The 23,408-nt window shown below is 38.4% G+C and overlaps 1 long non-coding RNA gene and 2 pseudogenes across 1 annotated transcript; all 3 read left to right on the top strand.

Annotated features, from left to right (window-relative positions):
• The first annotated feature begins 4,186 nt into the window (after positions 1–4,186).
• Positions 4,187–5,092, top strand: LOC148735730 (uncharacterized). Its single transcript, XR_015999169.1, has 2 exons — positions 4,187–4,811; positions 4,918–5,092. It is a non-coding gene; the product is annotated as an uncharacterized LOC148735730 (long non-coding RNA).
• Positions 5,093–9,176: 4,084 nt separating this feature from the next.
• On the top strand, positions 9,177–11,158 carry LOC148735729 (uncharacterized; annotated as a pseudogene).
• A 2,032-nt stretch (positions 11,159–13,190) lies between these two features.
• On the top strand, positions 13,191–14,726 carry LOC148735728 (uncharacterized; annotated as a pseudogene).
• The last annotated feature ends 8,682 nt before the right edge of the window (positions 14,727–23,408 follow it).

Raw genomic sequence — 23,408 nt, 5'->3', positions numbered from 1 at the left:
ACCCTGAAGATACTTTCAAGGGGTTCTTGCAAATGTGAATAGAAATAATACTAATAGTATTACTAATAATATAAGAGGAACTAAAATAAATTAAATACATTGCAAGCTGAAACGCAGAAGGGTGAATGAATATACGACGGCAGAAAGAGTCACAGCTGTACCGGCTGTGACATTGTTGACTCCCCCGGTTCAGCGAGTTGCCTACATGACTAAACTTTCTCTTTTAGCACTATCAACTGCAAAGTATAAATTCAAAAGAGTCGACGAATTCGATTTTTAGTAATAACGATTGGTGAGGTTAAACTGAACCAAGTGGTAATAACGCTAATAATGATGATGGAGATTTAAGAAATAAAGAGTGGTTTAGCGTGGTCTGTATTCTTATCGACAACGATATTCGTTATCACAGTGAACAAGGTGTTGCGGACTCACGAGCAGCTTCCTGCAATAGTATATGTATGTGATGAAAGTGACGAAACAGTCATAATGCAGGTGGTAATTTTTTCCTCTCAATTGATAATCTAGTGGCAGTGGTATAGTATGCTTACCTGATGAAACCCTTTCTGCGTTAGGGCACCTCATTTGATCCTCCTGTATTTGCACATAGATAAGCAGCGGATTTAAAATAATTTCTTAAAGGAATTTAGGTCTTCTTCAAATGCTGCATAAATGCGAGAACTAGATGTAGAAATTTCAATCACATGGGAACCAAATTCTTTTATGATTTTCTGTAGATAAAGCCAAGTTTCACAGCGCACTAAGAATATCGTTATCATAATAAACCTTTGAAAAATATATTCTGAATAAGTCTGCAGATCATGCATAGTAAAATAAGGATATCTTTCTCACTCTAATATTCAAAATTATGTAGGATTTTGTGCACTTTTATTTTTCACACTTCCTCTTTGCCTCAGGACATATCAACAATCCAGCGACGGAAACAAAATAATTATACAGCCCTTACTTCAATAAATAGTTAATTACCTTGGGCGTCAAAGCGATGAAAAATGTTACCCTTTCGAAATCTTCTTCTTTGGTAAATGAAAGATATGAAGAAATTTCTTACCTCACGACATCTTATTTGGGAGAAGACGAATCCTTTCGCGGACATCAGATATTTGTCGTCGAGGTCATTTGATAACCCAGCAAAGTCTAACTCACAGCGTCCTTGAAGGTCTTTTGGGTACTTCTTGTAGTTGATTGAGAGGCAACGAGCATTCTTCGCGCAATAATGGCAGCATTTTATTTGACTGGCTGCAGGAAGACTTTCAATCAAATGCCTCTCCAGCCTGGCGTTTTCTCGTGTAACTGTTGATATAAGACTCCGTCTTCCATCATCTTTACTTGTCCGGCTAGATAATATCATTTGCAGCAGTAGCCACAGCTTAGAATAAAATGGTATCATAGCTAACTGACCTTAAATCGCTTGACAATGGGAGAAGTAAGTGAGTGTTATAATGTTCGAGATGGAAACCTCAGCAGATTCCTATTTTATGATTATTTACTTCTGATGGATCTCTACATGTATACACTAATGTAGTTCCTGAGACTTTTTAATAATGAATGTGGTGTTTTCAGTTTTGTCCCTGATGAATGAAATTTTAAACGATTACTACTGAGGCCTCCTATTGCTATCAAAATCTCTTTCATAAATTTTTTTTCCAATTTTACTGCTTGAATTCACTCGAATTTACCTCTAAAGTTTAAAACCACAAACAATTGTGCACCATGTTTTTAATATAGACCGTGCTAAGTCAAAGAAATTATCCTTGAGAAATTGAATAAAATTTGAATAAAATTGATTTTTTTTCTATTATTTTTTACTCAATTTTCTAAAATGATTTAAATAGTTATGGTTCTTTCTAGATTTTGAAAAAAAACATATTGCTTCATATTCCCAGTTACTTGACTGCCAAAGGGAAATATTTTCTGTAAAAATAGAATACGTCTTTTTTGGTCTATCAAAACTCTGTTACTTTAGCTAGACCTTTTAATTATCCTGTACGCTTTTTCAACAAATTGACTAACCTCTTCAAAAGCTACTTCTTTCATTTGATAAGGAGGTTTCCTTCCTCCTTTATTTTTTTTATTTTACTAAGTTTTCTTACATCCGTGTACTTGAATGAGCAATGTCATTGTACACACCTCTACAACTTCCTACAAAGAAAAGCGATATATTTCCTTTTTTTCTTTTTCTTCCTTTTCTCTTAACTGCATGTTATCCTTTTTATCACTGTCGTTTATAAATCTTGGGAATAAAGTATATATGTGTTAAAAGCGAATCAAAAATTAAATGAAAACTAAAACTGCAATTTTTAGCGGGGCTCGCACGCGCGCTTCGCGCCCGTGGGGCAGAACCCCATACCCATGGAACATTGTCAACCTCTTTTCGTTTGGTTGTCACGTGACTGACCGAGCGCACGTACTACTTGCCCTCTGTCATGTATGCTATCACGAAAGTACCATATGATCCCATTTGAAAATATGGCGTCCGCGCGGCCGACTCTCAAAATTTTCAGGTTGGATTTTTCGTTCATTTGCGATCGAGTTAGACCTTGTGGAACTCAGACTGTAAAGTAACAATGCTATAGAATGCTCTGCTCGGAAAAGAATGGATATCAAGGTCTTCAAGGTGACAGAATAAGCTCTCGAGTCAGCGACACTGACTCTCAAGGCGATGCGAATTATGGACGTAAAGTGAAAACCGAAGTTTCGGACTCCAAGCAGGGCCTAGCGACAATTTGACGATTCGATGACCCGGTAAATATTACGTTTGAGTAACAATGTGTTCAAAAAGTATTGTTTAATAGAAGATTTTGCGTCAAATCGAAGATTTTTTTAGAATATTCAACATAACACTGCGCAATTTGTGGCCTCGAAGGCAAGTAAAGAACGATCTAAGCATGATGAATTTTACCACGTGGGCTTTGTACACATAAGAAATTCGTACGTTTTTAGCTTATAACAGCAAATCAATAACTGTTTTGAATAAATCTGTCGTCCCGAAATATTTCGGGGCTATTTTAGTCTTGCTTCCTTTTGATAGATCCCATGGAACTTGAGATCTCTTCACTCACAGAAAAATTCGCATATTCCATTTTCAAATATGATCCACATGCCCATTTACACGCATGCGAAAATATTATGCGATTTTTATTTTTCATCTTGATTTTTGAGTTAAAACGTAATATGTACTTATCGCTTTTTTCGTCGGAAAAAAGTTCTTTAATTGGTCTTCTTTCGCTGGAGCTTATGGTTTGGAAAAGATGATTTTTAAAAATTTACTGCGGATTGTGTTTGCTTTCTTGGTTTCTGCAAAAGTTTGACTTTTCTCAGAGACATGTTACACGTAAGTGTCAATGGGTTTAATCTATACTGAATGAATTTTTGGCTAAAAATTTTAATACATGTAAAGAAATTTTATTGCAAAATTGACTCATTGGGAGCTCCGCTTTTAGGCTTGGCTAAATCTATATAACCTTTGCCGCAATATGTTATACTACGTAACAATTTTCCGTACTCGGCGCTCATTCAATTTATTCGACCTATAATGAAGTAACGTGATCCCTTCATTAAGTTCCCTTCAAATTTCAAACAAACTTCGAGTTCCATTTATAGTCTAAATAAAAAAATACATACACATATATAACCCTTTGGCGTCAAAGAAATGCGTGTACGACGCAAACTATACTGTACAGGTGTAAAGACTGCGATTAAGATCCATGGTGCAATTTTGGTGAGATATATTTTTTCGGACGTAACTGAAACAGGTGCAATCTATAAAAGCCTTGCTTTTGTTTCGTGATCGCTCCCCTTTAGTTTTTTGAGCCGCAAGGTGTATTTGCCATAAGACATGCACCATTTACCAATATATGCATCAGTAAAAAATCCAAAGTGTATAACGAAACATGCCGTGATTAAGGCTATTCTATTTTGAAATATTTGGATATATCAACAAAGTTAAAATGGTAAATTGGCCACCGTAACGATTTCAAAAGCTGACGTTTCGAGCATTAGCCCCTCGTCGGAGCTAACGCTTGATACGTCAGCTTTTGTAATCGTTATGGTGGCCAATTTACCATTTCAACTTTGTTGATACATCCAAATTATCTCGTTACCCCCACCGACGCAGCCCCAAACAGTTTCTTTAGAAACTATCAGCCTTTATTTATTTGTATTCTATTTTGAGTTATTTAAGCAATTTCATTCTTCAACATCGTTTAAATTTACAAATTCGGTTTCTACTATTTTTTTAATTACTTAACACGATGAATTAGAGAGCAGACATCGAGGAAACAACACCTGCCTAAAATGGTTGCTAAACTAAAGACAACGCAGACTCTCCACAATAAAAGAGTAGCTGCCTGAGATGTGACTTGGCAGGAACAAAATTTGGGGCAAACCAGACCTTATTTTTTTTCCTTATTTCTTTTCTTAACTAAGAAAATATTATTAAGTGTGAGAATCCAAATTAACATTCCGTGCTCCAGTTTGTTCCGTGTTAAGCGGAGATGTTTTTGATAATATTATATTAGGCATTTATGGGCATCATGGTCCAGACGATCGGCGCCATCGAGTGAACTAAAATAAACATGCAATATGATAAAAATACAATATAAAAGGGTAATAACTGGGTTGTTAACCCACTAGGGTTGCAATCAACGAAACAATGAAGCCTCAAACTGTTATTTCTCTTGCCACTCTTCTTTTTATTGCAGATTTTGTCAACGAAATTGAGAGCATTGGCGTCAACATTCCATCGTCGAATAATGGTCGGAGAAGGGCATCTACGAATAATTACCGGAGAAGCGGTGAGTTTAGTTGAATTTGAACGTGAACTAAAAAAGCAAAATACACCGAGATGAAACACATTCTTCATGGTTGATAATTATCAACATAACTTTTTACCATCCTCAGTTTGTCAAATGGCAAGAGATTTTGGATGCGGAAAGCAGGACGAAAGCGTCCAACAAGACCTGAGCATGGAGTAAAATACTTACGATCGGAGTGACAAAGCTTTGCGATGATAATTGATAAAGACAAGTGGATCGAAAAACCTCGCATATGAAATAAAACTAGATGTTACATTGAAGCCCCAGTCTGTTTATTTTGTACTTGCAGTGGCATGGGCAGACGAGCGTGCTCGATTTTCACTAGGCGCATATCCTTAATTCAGATTCTCAAAATGTCCTAGCACTGCTCCGTTTGTGAGCTCAGGAAAAATTATGTGACTGCATTTCTTTTAGCGCGAAGACTGTCTGGAATCGAATTCTAATGATGCATAACCTACAGGGGAGTTATTAAAAAGAATCCCACTCAATACAACCTGGCCAAAGTCACGAGACTGGATGGTTTGTCAAATCAATTTTTTTTGAGCCTGCGATACTTTTTTTTGCGACACAAAGCAAAGTAGTCCGTTTTCAACGCGGATCGTAAGCTAGTGTATAACAATCAGAAATTTTATATGTCAAACAGAATTGGGCAAGTACCAACAGTGAACATCACAAATCAACAGACTACGATAATACTGCTCTACCCTTACCCCACACACACGCACACACACACACGCACGCACGCACAAACACATACAGAAAAACGGACGCATACACACACACACGCACACACACACGCTCACACACACACACACACACACACACACACACACACACACACACATACACACACACATACACCTTTGTTTTCTGCGTGCTTGCCTTTTTTTAGCTCTGTGACCTAGCTAATAAAGTTACGAGTATAGCATAAATGACTGATTGATATGCAGAAAGCTAGCTGTGTTGTGGATATCCCGTTGCCGCAAATGTTTCACCAAAATAGGCACATTGGCCAGTTTTTTTTCTGTTTACTTGTTTGTTGGTCTTTTGTTTATATAGTGCTGATAGTTATCGTCAGACACTAGATTATTGGCAAACCAGAATAAAGTAAATGTTTTCGCATCTGATTAAAGATTGACCTTCGGTGATACTGCTTCATCTTCAATAATCATGGCCGTCATTCTTCGCAAGAGCTTTTACTTTGACAAGGAAATTTCTGAAACAAGATTTCAATGGGAGAACTATAAAATGCTCATTCTAGTTGTCACTCAGCCATAAAACGAGTGGAGATTGTATCCTATTTGAGAGAATTAATGGTCCTAAACAGAATCCAATTAGGTCAAACGTAAATATCGAATAATATAATAATGATTCACGGTTGGTTAGCTATTTGATTCGTATCTGGCGTGCACAAGTTAGGAGGGGGGCACACAGATCTTATATCTGAACTGAATTTTTAAAGAGCTTGCGTAAAATAGGTTAGCTGCACAATATCTGGACTTCTGCTTCTTTATAGTTTAGGTTTCTCTTTTGTTATGGCCCTTTGTTTACATAAAATGCGTGATGTTTACAAGTTTGCAATATCCACGAAATATTTATAGTCTAATTCAATGTAATAAAAGAGGAAAACTAATGATATTTAATTAAAGAAGTATGATATCTAAGGAAGTATAAATATTTCCCTATCGCATGTTCTAAGAGTTTTAAGTCTCCTATCTCGATGACTTTGAAGTGATGAAAAAGAATAAAAAAATATATAAATACTGAGTAAGGTGTTAAAGCTGAAATAAAATTAATAAAAATTTTCCCGAGGACTCTTATAGTGAAATGCCGGATTTCTGGTTCCAATTCTAGATTTGTGATTATTCAAAATAAATAAAGAGGTGAAAAACAGAGCGAGTTTTTTTATTAACGTTCTGTCAAATTCCCATTTTGGTGACCCTAATTGGTTTTAACAGCAGAGATATTGAATTTTTCAGTTTCCCCATAAATGATCATTTTATCAACTAACTGAAAATTGTCGTTAAAAGCAAAAGCGGACACAGGGACAATGAAAAAACTAAAAAGGAACCAGATGACAAAGTTCTCTCTAGTCGTAACTGGTACAAATCAAAACCACAAGAGGAACAGATTGAGTTTGCAGTAGACTTTTGCGCAAGCTTGTAAGAACTTCCCTCTCTACTATTAATTGTGATTAACTTTTTTATTAAATCTGCATTGTTGGTAAGCCTAATTGGTTTTATAGCATAGCTTGTAAATTCGTGAATCAAATTCAATTGCGCGAGCGTGCTTCAATTTTCCCATTGTGCACACTGGTGACGTCAGCAAACAAATGCCTCGCGGAAAATTTTTTTTCGCGCGAGTGACCTCAGCATTTTTCTTTAAAAAACGGAATAAACTTCCGAAAAAAAGTTAAATTAGATATGGCAACAAGCGAACAAGCCGATGAAGATCTACTTACTTTTTCTTTGGGAATGGATTTTTTACCTCCCGAGAAAAAACCCAGAGAAAGGGAAAACAAAACAGTCAGAGATAAACTAACAACCGAGTTGGGAACCGAGTTAGGAACCGAGTTAATAACTAATTAATTGATCATCGATTATGATTATTGACAAAAGAGGGTAATTTGAAAGAGACAACACAAACCCTGTACTAGAAATCCCTCCTAGAAATCTTATAATCGCCGTAAAACCACACCAAGAACAACTAATTTGCATACATGTGCTTTCTTCTTCCGTTTTGAGCACATCATAAGTCACTTACGTTTAAAGGTAGGAGTTTCATAGCCTAGAACCTCGGAGAGATGTCGATTGACTTTGTCTTGCCCAGGTCTAATGGCTTGAAAGGGAAACGCCATTGACAATTGGCATGCAAAGATCTGTTTACGATCGTTTTTCCATCGATCGCAATACGATCTCTGCGCGAGGTTTTTCACTGATTACTCCGCCGGCTTTTAACCGATTGCCGTAAAACCTGAAATGTGGGAGTTTCTCCTCAAGTGCTTGGAGAAGTACGAAAGCCTGACTACTTAAATCGCCCCCGATCGCAGAACTAAGCCGTACTTATCTTCCGCCATGTTTTTGTCCGCCATATTGACGTCAATCTGCTCCAGGTTTTTCATTGATTATTCACCCCGCTTTTAACCGATTGGCGTAAAATTGAAAATGCCGCCGTCTTTCGTCAAGCCCTTGGAATAGTATGAAACCTGGAGTCCTCTACTTAAAACTGCGATAGGCTTCTCTTGGTAACCGGCGGCCAAGTCATGGCGAACAATTGCAACTAAACCCCATTTCTTTATGCCATTAATCTCAATAGACATATTCAGCGACGAGTCTGTGTCAACAACCCAAATTAAAAGCAATATCGTGACAATAATTATCATTATTGATGTCCTGCTGACATCGATAACGGTGAGATTTTTACGAAGACTGATTAGAAAGATACCACGTAGGTAAAATCTCAATTTCATTCCATAGAGTGTCGCGAGAAAAAATAGAAAGCGAGGCTGTGTTCATTTCAGGAGAGCCGCTGTGTTACTTTCATACCATAACAGCTCGTTTGTTTATATTTAGCCGTGATTCATGTCTTGTTCTCGTTCATGATCCACTTCTGCGCAACTGTACACGCTTATTTGACAGGTTTAGCGATCGGATTTCATTGTGTAAGGGAAGTAGTTCTTTAAAAGTTTATTGTTGCAATGCTACTTGTTCACTAAACGCTACTTTCTTAAGTTGATGCCAGTGAAAATCAAGCACGAAAATTATTTTTGGAAAAGTAGTTCATTCCAGCAATTACGCGTCATGCGTTTCTCCGGGAACGTGTCCAGTATTTGGAAAAGAAATGTTAGAAAAAAATCTTATCAAGAAAACGTGCTAAAGTAAATTTGCCTAAGAATGTAGTAATCAATGTTTAATAAACTGCTGATCTTCGAAGGATCATCCTCTGTGGTTTTCTCTTCAAAGTTTCTCAAATAATCGCTTAGAACATCCATCATCCAATACTTTTGACTACATTATTCCTTTTCCCACCCTATTCAATCTGTTTCCTTCTTTTGTGTCCCAGGTAACGATACTACGATGAGAAAATAAAATACAATGTTGACCTGGATTTTCGTAAACCCTCGTTCTGTACTCATACAAATTAAAGATATTGTGATTTGAAAATAAAGCGAGATACGAACTGGAATTTCGTAGAACCCACGTTCTGTACTTGTGCTCCGTTCGTAAGATTCAACGTTGGTCGAAGATTTGGATGTCGACGATTAGATCGTCAACGTTTGGCCGGGATCGTTAACGATCTGCTTCGTGCTCGTTGTCTAAAACACGTTCTTAGACCACGAACACGATGTTACGAAAGATCGTTGAACTATACGGTGAAATCGTTCTCGTTTCTACAAACAAGTCTCGTTTCTACAAACGAGTCTCATTTCTACGAACGAGTCTCGTTTCGGATCACTCACAGTTTCTATTTTCGCTGTCTGTCAATTCGTGACCTTAGCGAAATCACGGGTCCACTGGATGAGTTTTCCTAAGTAGGTAAAGTAAAGACATCGAGGCGGATATTAGTACGGTGACCAAAAAGAGGATAGAAAACAAAGATCTAAGACCGAGTTAAATCTATGAAATCGCACCTAATTTTTCTCTTGTTGTTATTATCTAAAAAAGGAGAATATAATAAAAACGGATATTTTGACATTTTTTCAACAGGGACTTCAAGCCATTAAAATTGTGGACGTTTTGTAAGTTTCTTAATGCAACTCATTAACGTGTTAGGTCGATTGAGCTCGTCTCTTCCGATTCATTTACCTTTATATTTATTTACGTAGCATGAAGGCGGCCATGATAATATTGGCCGTGACAGCTTCTGCAGCGACTCTAACGACTGCTATTTAAAGCCGCTCGTCATTTTATAACATCGTGAAAGATCATTGTCTAATCGATCATGTTAGAGAACGTCAGGCGGCGTCCAGTTTTGTATCATGTGTACAACTCTGCTTGAGGAATCGTCCACTGTGTCGCTCATTAAATTACGGGGAGGAGGAAGGAAAGAAGCTTTGCGAGCTAAACGATGAAGCAGTACAAGATGCTGAGACTGGTTTCACCACCCTTACTTCTAAGCCTGAGTTTAGCTTTGCTCAGCTGCTTCATCTCGAAACGGTTAGTACAACTGATATGATCCTGACTAATGGGTTTTCGTATATCTTCTCCAACATTTTCCCTTGAAGTGCCACAAAATGGGGTCAATTTGTCGTATCCATAAGGCAAGAAGCAAACCGAGAAATAAACCGGAACAAAAGAGGATGAACCTTCTCATCCCACTTGACAAAACTTATCATCCACAAACCCTTTTCAAATTACTTTGTATCGCTAGAATACCTTGGAGATTATTGTAATCGAGCCTAACTTAATAGGATGACCCTCTTGGTTTATGCCCATAACCAAAAGAACAGAATACATCATCAACATACATGATCAGCCTATTAAGTCACACCAGTTTCGTTCTTTATGGCATATAACTGAATAAGTAACAGAGATCAGTTCTGTAGAGATTGGAATGTCACTATGCATTACCGTAATCTGGCGTAATTTTGAGTGTTGCCTCTTATAGTATTCTGAGAGTTGTGAGGAAATCAAGTAAACGGATCCTGTAGCGAAAAGCTGTGTTTAGCAAATTTATCCAGTGCCAAACGCCGATCCTGTTGAGGTATATTGTGAGCTAGACATTGAAGGGGGAGTATTCGGTTTTCTTCCCCCCAGCCTGAAGATCAGATCAGATGCCCAGCAGATTGTCGACGCTCTTTTCAAAGATAAGAAAAATATTTTGTTAAAGTTGAAGTACAAAGTATCTGGCAGGGAGTCATTCACCCTCATCCAGCCCCATCCAAATTATGCCAACGTTGAATTCGGAGTCTTGGTCAATAGCTACTCTTGTTACACACAACCAGTGAACGACTTCATGAAGGAATACATCTTCCTCCGCGTCCTTCCTAAACTGCTGGCTGGAAAAAAAACGCCCCAGGGTTTCAGAGCAAACGACTTTTTAATTTAATTTACAAACTGCGACGCTAAACCAAACAGCTTTTTTGCATTTTTCCTAAACCGATATCATCAAACTCCCGTCAGTTGTCAAAAGGATTCACGCTGAGAGCAAAGCGGGCTCGCCGTAGAATGGCGTTCCAAAGCAAAACCAATCACCTATCCTGACCAGACAATGCTAAACAATTTTTTTTCTTTACAGAGCTTCATTTTGGTGGCTGCGGTTGCTACAGCTCTAGTGACCGCTGGAGAAAGTTTGGATATAACGCCACTGCCATTGGAATTCGTTAATGAGTTACCAGGATCACAGTTGATCCTTTTTTTGGAACATTAAGGTTACTGTAGATTAGATAGACATTGAATCAATCAATCATTCTGTGAGGACTTCAGCCAGTCTGTTAGCAAGTCTGTCAATCACTCAGTCAGCCAGACTGTCAGCCAGTCAGTCAGCCGGTCTGTCAGCCAGTCAGTCAGTGAGTAAGAAAGCTAGCTTACATGCAGTCGTGCTGTGCCCCGAAGGAGAAACGAAAGGGAGGGAACGTCTACGAAAACCTGGCACAACGCTTTTGTCCGTAAAGTTGACTATGAAGACACTCTGTAAACCATCTTATTCGTTACAGTGAAAGAAAACCACCAACTCTAGCCAATCAGAATTCACAAAATAATCGATAAAACGGTTAACCAATAAAAGTCATCGTATATTTTCTTGGAAAAGGGTAACGTCACATTACACATTTCGTGTTAGGTTTTCGTAGACGTTCCCTTCCTTCCGTTTCTCCTTATGGAGAGGGGGAAGAGGAGGAGGTAGAGTACACGTAGGTTATAAGAAACCCAACTACGCGTTAGACATCTGAGATCAGCACATGGGCACATCATTAACCATTTTAATCTAATGATTGAAACTTCTCTTCTAAGAGTCTAAATTACAAACAGTCAAACCTGTATTAAACGGCATCGTGTTTAGCGTTCACCATGTATCAAGTGATCGATTCTCAAAGTTCCGACTTTTTTCTCCGAAATTAGCGTTATTTTCACCACTATTAGGCGGTCGCTTTTTCCCTCTTTCTATTTGCATTTCTAAAAGGATGTACTTGTTGTTCGAACGTCAATCAATACTTCCTATCAAGGTCAATGACCACAGCATGGTGATTAGCATCAAACATTTTCCTGATTATTCCTACGCAATCTGACGTAAGAACCTTTTGAAAATTGGGTCGATTTGTCAATTTTTCTGAACAGGAAATGGAACTGTGCACCAACTGTCCCAGAGCATCTAACCCAACCATTGTTACAGCACTATTAAAGGCTAGGAGGTTAGCTGCTGATTTGAAACTGTTTTTTTTTTTAATTAATTTATTTTTTTTTTTATTTCACTGCTGGCTTTGTTTTTGTAGGCTCAAACTCGCTTGTGTTAATTACTCTTTGCACTGTGAGAAATGCAAATCACAAAGTTATCGTTTTCATATCCGTTGTTTGGGAAATAATTCTTTTTCAGTTTTTATTTGGATTTTCGATGATGATTTTCGATTAAATCCATTTAGAAAACTATTTCTATTTTGAAAAAAAAAATTCGTTTTGACATCCAAGATTGTTTCAAACATAGCTTTCATTTTATGAAAGAGAATGTGCTAAATAATCCTAGCAGAAAATTGTCAAATATCTTCAAACAATGACACAATGAAGCATCTAGTCAACGAAAACATGAAATTGGATCGAAGCGATTCCTTTTAAGATGCGACTGATATCTTGGCTTGTCTTGTACACATCTTAAACAAAATTTAGATCAGATTAGGGTCGACCTATTTAAAGCGGAACGCCACTTTAAAGTCGATTATCGGAAACCCTGATAAAGAAAATGTTTGCACAGCTGAGCACGGTTTCTTCATGTAGCTGACAAGTGAAAATCAGCATGCTAACGGTGTGTTCTAATTTTGCACAAAGGTTTACCATTATTTTTTTTTTTCTGCCCGAGGGCAATCCCATAGATACGTTAATGAAATGTTTAAAAGTCTACGGATCGATATCCTATTTGTTTTCTTCTACTGTAGAAAAATTTATACCTTAAACACAATAGGAGTGCTGCACAAAATCATTTCGGTATGTAAGAAGTTTCCGACATATTAGATCCAGCTTTTTGTCATTTGTAGTTTATTATGCTTTTCAAACGAACAAAAGGGCAGGAGTTGGACAAGTGCGAGGCAGGTGTTTTTTTTTTTTTTTTTAATCGCTCCTGATTGGATACATCCAAATACACATTTCATATTTTTGGGATGCTTGCCAAATCGTTTCATTTCCTCTGCAACGCGTACTTCCATTACATCTGAATTCAAATCTTCCCCGCGATGTTTAAGAAATGCGTTTGTCTCGTCCCTCATCTAATAATATTTCTCGAGAGGATCGTCGCTTTGCAGCCATTAACGAAAAGCAATCACATATTGCCTGGACACGTTTTTAAACGAATTCACACCAACGATTGGTTAATCTGCATTCGGGCTGGTCGTAATGAAGCAAGCTGTATTTCATACAACTACGACAGATCATCTGAAGGCAATGTGCTGTGTGAAATGAACGAATGTGCTCTTGAAGTCTCATGCGACGGTTAAGGCTCCCTCAAATTCCTAAGGGGCTTTCTCTTCCAGCAAATAAAGAAAGGAAAGGTTGGTAAAATTATTAAAGATTCCGATTGAGGATAATTGTATCGAAATATTAATTTGTCCCCCATCTTCCATTTCTTAAACATTGAAACGGACAAATAAAGTTACAAAATTATACCAAGCAAAAATATAAGAAGTTCTGAAAGGCATGGATCAATTCTATAAGCATTTGAATAGCAGTACACAATTTAGACCGATAATGTCAATTTTTTGAAAAATTAGTTTTTCGTGGATTTTACAATGAGTTCATTCTTTACGTTAAACTTTTTTTGCATCCGTGCAACCATATCGACTTTATCGTGGGTAACAATTTTCACTCAATGTCTACCTCGTTCTGTTTTCTTGTTGCGTTTTTTAGCTTTCCTGTTATAAATATCTTTCACGTCGGCAGGTCACCAATTTCTTGCTAAATTTCCGCTCTAAAGAGAGGCCATGTGACATAGTGAAGTGTTTGTTTTCGACAAATTTTGTCGCTATCCGTAGTGTTACAAGCGCTGTCACGAAATTCAACATTACATTCCTGGAACGGTGAGTGGTCCGTACAGAATTTACCCGATGTCAAATGCTGAGCCAATTGAAGTATACTGTGAACTTGACATTGAAGGAGGCGGATTCAGTTTCCTCCCTCACAACCTCACTCTTAGATCAGATGCTCAGCAAATTGTCGACGCTCTCTTCCAAGACAAAAGAAACGTTTTACTCAAGTTGAAGAAAATGATTGACAGTAGCGATTCGTACACTTTGATTCAGCCCCACCCCCATTACACTGACATCGATTTTGGCGTTTTAGCCAATAGCTGCTCAGGGCACACTCAACCGAAGAACGAATTCATGAAGGAATACATATTCCTTGGAATACTTCCGAATTCAGTTGCGAACAAGAAAACATACCAGGGTTTCAGATCTAACGGTATCAAATTACAGTTTAAGAACTGTGACGGCAATCCCAACAGCTACTTTGCATTTCTTCCGAACCGTTATCATCAACCACCACATGGTCATCATAGCGGGACGTCAGTCTATGAAAATAGCGGACTCGCGGTAAACTGGCGTTACCATGCCAAACCTGTCACGAGTGGCGGTCTGAAAATGCCAAATAAGTTCTTTTTCATGACAGAACTACATCTTGGTGGCTGTGGCTGCTACACTTCAAGCGACCGATTGAAGCAATTTGTTACAATGCCACTACCTTTGGAATTCGTTAGACATACATTTACTGTTCTTTACCATAATTATCTTCCAAGGAATCCTTAAAGCAAACCTATAGATGTAAATCTCATCCTCGAGCTCGTGCCCACCAGCTAATCGACACTCCGTAATCGCTCATTAGTGTTCAAGGTGAGGGAGAATTATAGACCTCACTCCAAAGGACATTCTTGTCTTTAAATAACTTGATAACATTCTAACATCAGTGGAAAGCCTATTATGTTCAATAGTATGGCGAGAGGTAAGATTCGAAGTAAATGTTTAATATGGCTGAGCAAATAAAGGCTTTATTTGTTGCCCTATCTGTATAATGCAATAACTTCGTACAACTTTCGGACATGTAAAATAAAAAGACATTACATTGCTCTACGCTTAATTGAGGAGGAAACTCTTGGCTGATGCACAACTTACAATAATAATAATAATAGTAATAATAATAATAATAGTAATAATAATAATAATAATAATAATAATAATAATGATAATAATGATATTTGACGAGGGAGCCCAACTCGCCATGGCGGTTTTCAGTGGGGCCCTCATTAACTAACTAATCAAATGAATTTAACTAATTACCTAAATTGATAAAATAATAATAGTAATAATAATAATAGCAATAATAAATAAGATAAACTGTGTTTATAAATAAATTTAAAAAGATTCAAAATCTTAAAATCGATAACTAAAACTAAAAAAATGAGAATTCTAGTATAACAATTAACAATTATTAGTTGAGGTGGAGCATGATAGCGATAATTATCAAGGCCAAAGTTTGTGTTATCTGCCTGTTAAGGACACTGGTCAAATGGCTTATATTTTGATTGATTATTGATTAATTCACTAATTACAGAATGATCTTAGATACGTTCATAGTTACAATGTCTATCTGTTTTTCTGTATTTCTATTTGTTTTGTAATTGGACCTTTCAGCTTCACCATGCGCGTATAAAAGGCAAGTTTAGCATCGGCTTTAATCAGTTCTTCGTAATTTTTTAATAGTTTTGGTAAACTTTCGCCCTTTCGTTTTCTCAACATCTGGCACAAGGGGGACCGATATGTGAGTATCTTTGTATCTTTGTTTGTATCTTATCTTTTTTTCCACGGCAATCAAATCGATCTGGCGGTGGTACAGGCATTTTATTCCGCGACTCTTTTGATGCCACACTTCTGGACGGGAAGGAACATAATTCTTTTGAATTTTCCGAATGGATTTTGAAGACAACAAATCGCTCTATCCGTATTGTTGCTGTTTACCGCCCTCCCAACTCTTCTGCGTCGGTATTTCTTGATGAGTTTTCGTCGTATCTTGAAAACATTGTCATGTGTCCTGAACCTCTTATTATCGCTGGGGATTTCAACTTTCACATGGATTTGGTGCATAGCAATTGTGCTATAAGATTTAAAGAGTTGCTGGAAACCTTCAGCCTCTCACAACACGTAACGATGTCCACGCATATTTCTGGGCATATTTTGGACCTTATCATCACTCGATCCACCAGTGACTTAATTTTGGGTCCCATTAACGTCACCTTACCCATCTCGGATCATTTTTTTGTTGAGTGTTTTATTCGCTTCCCAAGTTCATCAATCTCTACCAAGTCTGTGTCATATCGCAGGTTAAAGAACATCGACATTGATGCATTTAAATCGGACATCACCTCGTCTGTACTTTGCAGTGACACACACTAGAGCAACCTTGGCGATTTATCCAAGCAGTACTCCTCGACTTTAACAGAAATCCTGGATAAACATGCTCCCATAAAGACAAAAACTCTTGTTACTCGTGCAAAGATCCCTTGGTTTAACGCTGATGTTCTCCAGTTTAAACGTATTCGTCGCAAGGCTGAGCGGAAAGCTCTTAAAAGTGGTCTTTCTTCAGATTGGCTTGCTTATCGTAAAATCTGTAATAGATATTCTGCTCTTCTCAAGTCTACTCGAGCTTCTTATTACTCAGATTTAATTGGTCAGTGCGCTGGTGACTCCGGGAAGTTGTTCAAATTGGTTTCATTCCTTTGTAAGGGTCCTAATGTTAATGATCTACCACCTCATGATGACCCAGTTCTACTTGCGAATAAATTTGGGGAATTCTTTGTTAAAAAAATTGAACTCATCAAAGATTCCATCAGTGATATTGAAGTTAATCCTCCTTATTCTGATACTGCTGCTCCAGCTGTAGAACTTGACAGTTTTTCGCCGTTATCAGTGGAAGATGTTTGCAATATAATCAGTACATCGTCTAATGCCTCATGCTCCCTAGATCCAATCCCTACATGGCTTGTGAAGTCTTGTCTTGACGTCCTTGCGCCCTCCATTACTCGCATGGTAAATTTGTCTATTCGCCACGCCTATGTTCCCGATGATTGGAAAACTGCAATTGTGAAACCTCTATTAAAGAAACCCGGTCTAGAGTTAACTTATAAAAACTTCCGTCCGGTAAGCAATCTAACATTCATCTCCAAGATCGTCGAAAAGGCGGTTCTTTCTCAATTGTTTAAGCACTGTGAATACAATGCTCCTCTGCCGCAGTTACAATCAGGGTTTAGAAGATTTCACTCTACCGAAACTGCCTTGCTTAAGGTTCAAAGTGATATTCTTATGTCAATGGACCATCAGGAAATTACGCTTCTTGTGCTACTGGATCTAAGCGCTGCTTTTGATACAATCGATCATCAGATTCTCCTTAATGTTCTTGAAAGCGATTTTGGAATCATTGGCTCTGCCCATAAATGGTTTGCGTCTTATCTGTCTGGCCGAAAACAACGTGTTCTCATAAACGATCGAACATCAGATGATTTTCATTTGAACTGCGGTGTCCCACAAGGCAGCTGTATGGGTCCTATTTTATTCATATTATACATATCTCGACTATATCACGTGATCGCTAACCATCTCCCCTCTGCTCACGGATATGCCGATGATACACAACTTTATCTGTCGTTTAGACCCAATGACATATCTTCGCAAGACCACGCCATAGCTGCTCTTGAAGCCTGCATTTCGGATGTCCGCTCATGGTTGATTTATAATCGCCTGTTAATTAACGATTCTAAAACCGAATTCTTAGTTGTTGGTTCCCGCCATCAATTATCAAAAATCGCAATTGATTCCATCACAGTCGGTAATTCTACCATTCAGCCTCTCAACAGTATTCGAAACCTGGGTTCCTGGTTTGACTCCAATATGTCCATGTCCATTCACATTGGTAAGATCTGCAGCAAAGCTTTTCATGGATTGTATAAAATTCGCCAAATTAGGAAATTCCTCAGTCCTGAGTCCACGAAGACTCTTGTTCACGCATTTGTGACTTCGCATTTAGACTATTGCAACTCCCTTTTATTTGGCGCACCCAAGTACCAGACAGAGCGTCTTCAGAAGGTGCTTAACGCCGCTGCTCGACTAATTTTTAGGATTCCCAAGTTTCACCACATCTCGTCCGCCTTATATAATCTTCACTGGCTTCCTGTGGCTTATCGCGTCCATTTTAAGTTGTTACTTTTAATTTATAAAGCTTTAAATAACCAAGGCCCACTATACATAAAAGAATATCTGCAGCCACACAGTGTCAAGGGTCATCAGCTACGTTCCTGCGATCAGGGTCTCCTTAAGGTCCCAAGAACTAACTTTAAGACCTTTGGTGATCGTGCCTTTGCCCGTTCTGGACCTTTTTTGTGGAACGAACTGCCGCTTGAAATTCGAAACAGTCCAAGTGTAACGATTTTTAAGTCAAAGCTTAAGACACATCTATTCAAGCTGGCTTACAGTTTGTTTTGATATTTTATCGTTTATCATTTTAATATTTGTAGTTAATAATGTTGTAAAGCGCTTTAGAATATTTTATAATTTTAGCGCTATAGAAATGTAAATTATTATTAATTATTATTTGTAACTCTGTTTTTTCTAGTCTAGTCTTTTCAGTGTTGGGTGACAATATACAAACCGATATTGCCGTATTCTCTATTGATTTAAGATCTAAAGGCCAAATTCGTGCCAAATGCGAGTGAACGCCCACCATTTAGATAAGAACAGTGGGCTGTTAACGAGCCACCAAATTATTTTGATTTATATCGAAACTTTTGTTCTGTTTTATTTGTATTGTCAATCTCGTTATCGACGTTGGGGCCCAGTTTTTACACGCAATTCTTTGATTATGTATTCCGCGAGATTTCAGTAGATTGATAGAGTTTCGTTGTATTGTTGTTTCTGTTTACGATCGATAGATTGATTGATTGTGAGATTAATCGTGATTTTTCATCGTTGATTGTGGTTCGTGGTCAATTGCCTTTCAAGAATAAAGATTCGTGCAAACAGTAAACTTTGGTTTGTTATCTTGATTTGTAAAATAGTCCCCAAACACCTCGTTAACTGCGTTTTGGAGCGACACCCCCTTAAATAATATTAAATAATAATAATATTAAAAATTTATAGTGCGCAAATTCCATAAAATGTTCAAATGCGCATTACAAGATTAAAAATTACCATTAAAATAGGCTTACAATAATTTTAAGAAACAATTAAAAGTAAACTTAGAATGGCTAAAAAAGCTATAAAAATGCACTACGAAAGAGGTGAGTCTTAAGTTTAGCTTTAAAAATATTTACTGTTCCTGCGCTCCTAATATCCAGCGGTAGTTCGTTCCATAGTTTCGGAGCAGCACAGGTAAAGGAACGGTCCCCCAGTGTAGCTTTCGATTTAAATGATGGATGGCTAAGTAAAAGCTTATCGCTGGAATTTCTTAAATTATATTTGGAGGGGGGTCTAAGGGAAATAAGAGAGGATAGATAAGAAGGGGCTAAAAAATTAAGAATCTTAAAAGTAATTAACAATATTTTAAACTCAATTCTATATCTAATTGGTAACCAGTGTAACTTAAAAATTAAGGGCGTAATATGACAAAATTTCTGTTCTTTAAGAATCAGTCTGGCACAAGCATTCTGTACTTGTTGCAGCTTATTCAACAAGCAGTCCGGTAGTCCATATAATAGGCCATTACAATAGTCCAGGCGGCTCGTTATAAATGCATGGACAAGAGTTTCAGTTGACTGCTGTGAAAGGTACTTTCTGATCCGACGAATATTATAAATGTAGTAAAATGAAGAGGCACAAATTTTCGTGATGTGTGTTGCCATGGAGAGCCTTGAATCAAACCAGGAACCAAGATTTCTCGCAATTGGCACGGGGTGTATGTCTGAGTCGCCCACATGTATACTGATATTGTCGAGCTTTCCCAGCTGTTGTGATGTGCCAATGATAAGGAATTCAGTCTTGTCGTCATTTAATTTAAGATCATTATTCAACATCCAAAGACGAATGTCTCTGATGCAGTCCTCCATACTCCTCACTACAGCAAGTTGTTCAGCTCTGTCGTTGGGACTAAATGAGATGTAAACTTGTGAGTCATCAGCGTAACAATGAATCGTGGGCAAATGATATTCAATGATCTCAAAAAGCTTGCTCGTATACAACGAAAACAATAACGGACCCAGACAGTAACCTTGAGGCACACCGCATTCTAATTTAAAAGGTTCCGATAGCGAATCGTTAATCATGATCCGTTGAGTTCTACCAGACAAATAGGACGTAAACCAGGAGAGGGCTTTCCCCTGTATACCAAATGATGACTCAAGTCGACGTAGCATGGTGTCGTGATCAACTGTGTCGAAGGCAGCACTTAGATCGAGCAGAATAAGCAGAGTAACACGTCGACTGTTCATGTTAAGGAGAATGTCATTCGTAACCTTAAGGAGTGCAGTTTCTGTGCTGTGGTTCTGTCGATAGGCGGATTGAAACACTGGGAACAGATTGTTGCCATTCAGATAATGCTGTAGCTGCTTGGCAACAACAGTCTCAACCAGCTTTGAGATAAATGCCAAATTACTCACGGGTCTGTAGTTCTTAAAAACAAGAGGTAATCCATCCTTCTTCAGCAGCGGCCGTACTAGAGCACTTTTCCAGATGCGTGGAAAATAACCAGAATCAAGCGAAAGATTTATTATTTTCGTGATCGGAGGTAGTAGCACATCGGCGAAGTCAGTAAGAAGCTTGGTTGGAATAGGATCAAGAAGACAAGATTTCTTTGATGAAGCTTTGATTAAATCAAACACCTCTGATTCGGACAGGAGAGTAAATTCTGAAAAACAGGAAGCAGTCACAGTACTGGCAGCGTCAATGGTGACAGGAAGGCGGCTCTGGTTTGCAATAGCAGACTTGATATCAGCAATTTTTTGAGCAAAGAATTTTCCAAAATCATTAGCCAACTGATAATCATTAGTCGACAGTGGGAGGCCAGGACCATTTGATAAATTCAGCAGGGACTTACTTGCTCTAAATAACCTTCTCTGGTCCGTGCTGTTCTCAGTTATGAAGTTTGTATAGTATGCACTACGAGCCTCGTTACTCAAAAACGTCACTCGATTTCTCATTGCGCGATAGGATAGTAAATCGATGTGTGCTTTAGAAGCCCTCCATTTCCTTTCAGCTTTCCTCCGTTGACGTTTAGCCGATATAATTTCATGATTCATCCATGGAACACGAGTTCTAATAGTAACATTCTTTTGCTTAACAGGAGCGTGCCGATCCAGCAGGGAACGCAATGTGTTGTTGAATAAGGCGGCAAGCTCGTCAGGATCTTCAGTATCCGTTTGAAGAAGCTCGCTGTTACAGATTTCATCCGCAAAAGCAGACTTATCAATTGATCGCAGCTTCCTAAATGAGACACGCCCAACTTTGAGAGGTGGTCGAGGTGTTTTCAATTTGAAAAGTAACGCTAGATGATCCGAAAATAGAATGTCAGGCGATGGTCGACCGCTAATAAGGTTGTCTGACGTTCGAGTAATTACCAGATCTAGTGTATGACCAAGTTCATGCGTTGGTTCTGTCACATGTTGAGTTAAAGACATTGACTCCAATAAATCCAAAAAGCGACAAGCAGCTGAATCATTGTGATCATCAACATGGATGTTAAAATCGCCAGTTAAACACAGGACGTCGTTAGATAGGATAACAGATTCAAGGTACTCTGAAAATTCGTCAATAAAGCTGTTTACAGTCACAGGATGATTAACAGAGTACGGCGGTCGATAGATGATTGCCAGTCGAAAGCGTAGGGAGCCAGTGCAGACAAGGTATTCAGAAGATTCAAAGGAAATCCTTGAAACAGTTTCGAGCTTGGAAACATTGATGTTATCTCTGAACAAGAGGGCCGTACCTCCACCTCTACGATCACCCCTAGGGCAGTGTAACAGTTTATAGCCAGCAGGAGTTATCTCGTAGCACACAGCGGAGTCGTTGTCTGATAACCAAGTTTCAGTTATTGCAACTAGGTCAGCTTTGCATTCGTCGACATAATCAACAAACAGTGCAGATTTGTTTGAAATAGAACGAGCATTTAACGTGCACATGGTCAGCTGAGTGTTCGATGTACTCAAATGGAGATCAGATACGCGGTTTACCTGCACAACGTTGGAGCGGTGGCTATGATGATGGCTTCGATGTTTAACTGCTCGACGATTTGTTGTAAAAGACGTAATTGGTGGACCAGGGTTCGGGCTGATGTCGCCACTAGTTGTTAAGCGAAGACTCGTTAGGTTAAAGGAAGAAACAGAGTTCGGAGTATGAGATATCCGAGCAGTGAAGTAGCGATGTGATCTTGTTGAAGATGAAAATCCAAGATGGCGGAACAAACGCATGGACGACGAGCAACTTGCACGGTATAAATCCACTTCATTAGTGGTCTTTGTAACTCCAGAATCATCAAGGGCATAAGATGGACAGAAAATGGGCGTATTTAGATAAATTAAAGAGCGACTTAAACAACAGAACAGATATAAATAAGTGGCTATGGCGGAGCCGAGAAAATTACGACTGACCGCCATTGCGCCGCTTGAGAATTTAAACTTGAGAATTTAGATTTTTGGTCGCCGCAAACGTTACACTGCCGGAGCCGAAGGCTGAGGTGGATAACACAAACTGAGGCCTTGATAATTATCGCTATCATGCGAAAACCGAATCCAATGGCCCTTGTATGTAAGTTTCACGAGTGAGCGTTTTCAACTCCATTCTCAATGGAATATGTAATAAAATTAGTTTACGGATTGGTTTCAATATATGAAATATGAATACTACTAAACTCTCTCTCAGAGTGAAGGAAAGCGATGTATTTATAGTTTGCGTCATAAGAGTTTCCAGACTTCCAAATCCAAATTTCTTTTGAAAGTTAGAATTGATATCCCCTACTTCTCTCTATATATAAGCGCTCGGGCGCCTATCTAAGGGTGGAGGTCGCTTAACCAAGGGAGCTTTTAGTTATTTCCCCGTACAGATTTCATTGTTATTGATGCTTATAAAGTAATTGATAAAGTGGCGCTTCAAAATTCCTTTTTTTTCCCTAAATCCCTTACATTTAAGAAGGTGATTGAGGAGAGGAAGGGCTCGAGGGGGAAAGGGGGAAAGGGGGCGCTTGCTTGACACTATGCCCATAGGGGTGGGCGCTTATTAGGGCTTGGGTGCTTATTGGAGAAAATAGTTATGACCATTAATTATACCCTTAGCTCCTCCCCGAGCATCGGCTGTCGACGATTTCTCTTCTTCGTATATTTCTGTCCTGGGGTAGCATTTCAATGATTACATAATAATGCCTAGTAGTTCTTTCAAAGTGTGACCAACTCATTTTCTCTTCCTTCTAC

Source organism: Stylophora pistillata, chromosome 3 (assembly GCF_964205215.1).
Source record: "Stylophora pistillata chromosome 3, jaStyPist1.2, whole genome shotgun sequence".
Taxonomy (NCBI): Eukaryota; Metazoa; Cnidaria; class Anthozoa; order Scleractinia; family Pocilloporidae; genus Stylophora; species Stylophora pistillata.
The sequence above is the reverse complement of the archived record's forward strand: the minus strand, read 5'-3'. Positions and strand labels throughout refer to the sequence as shown.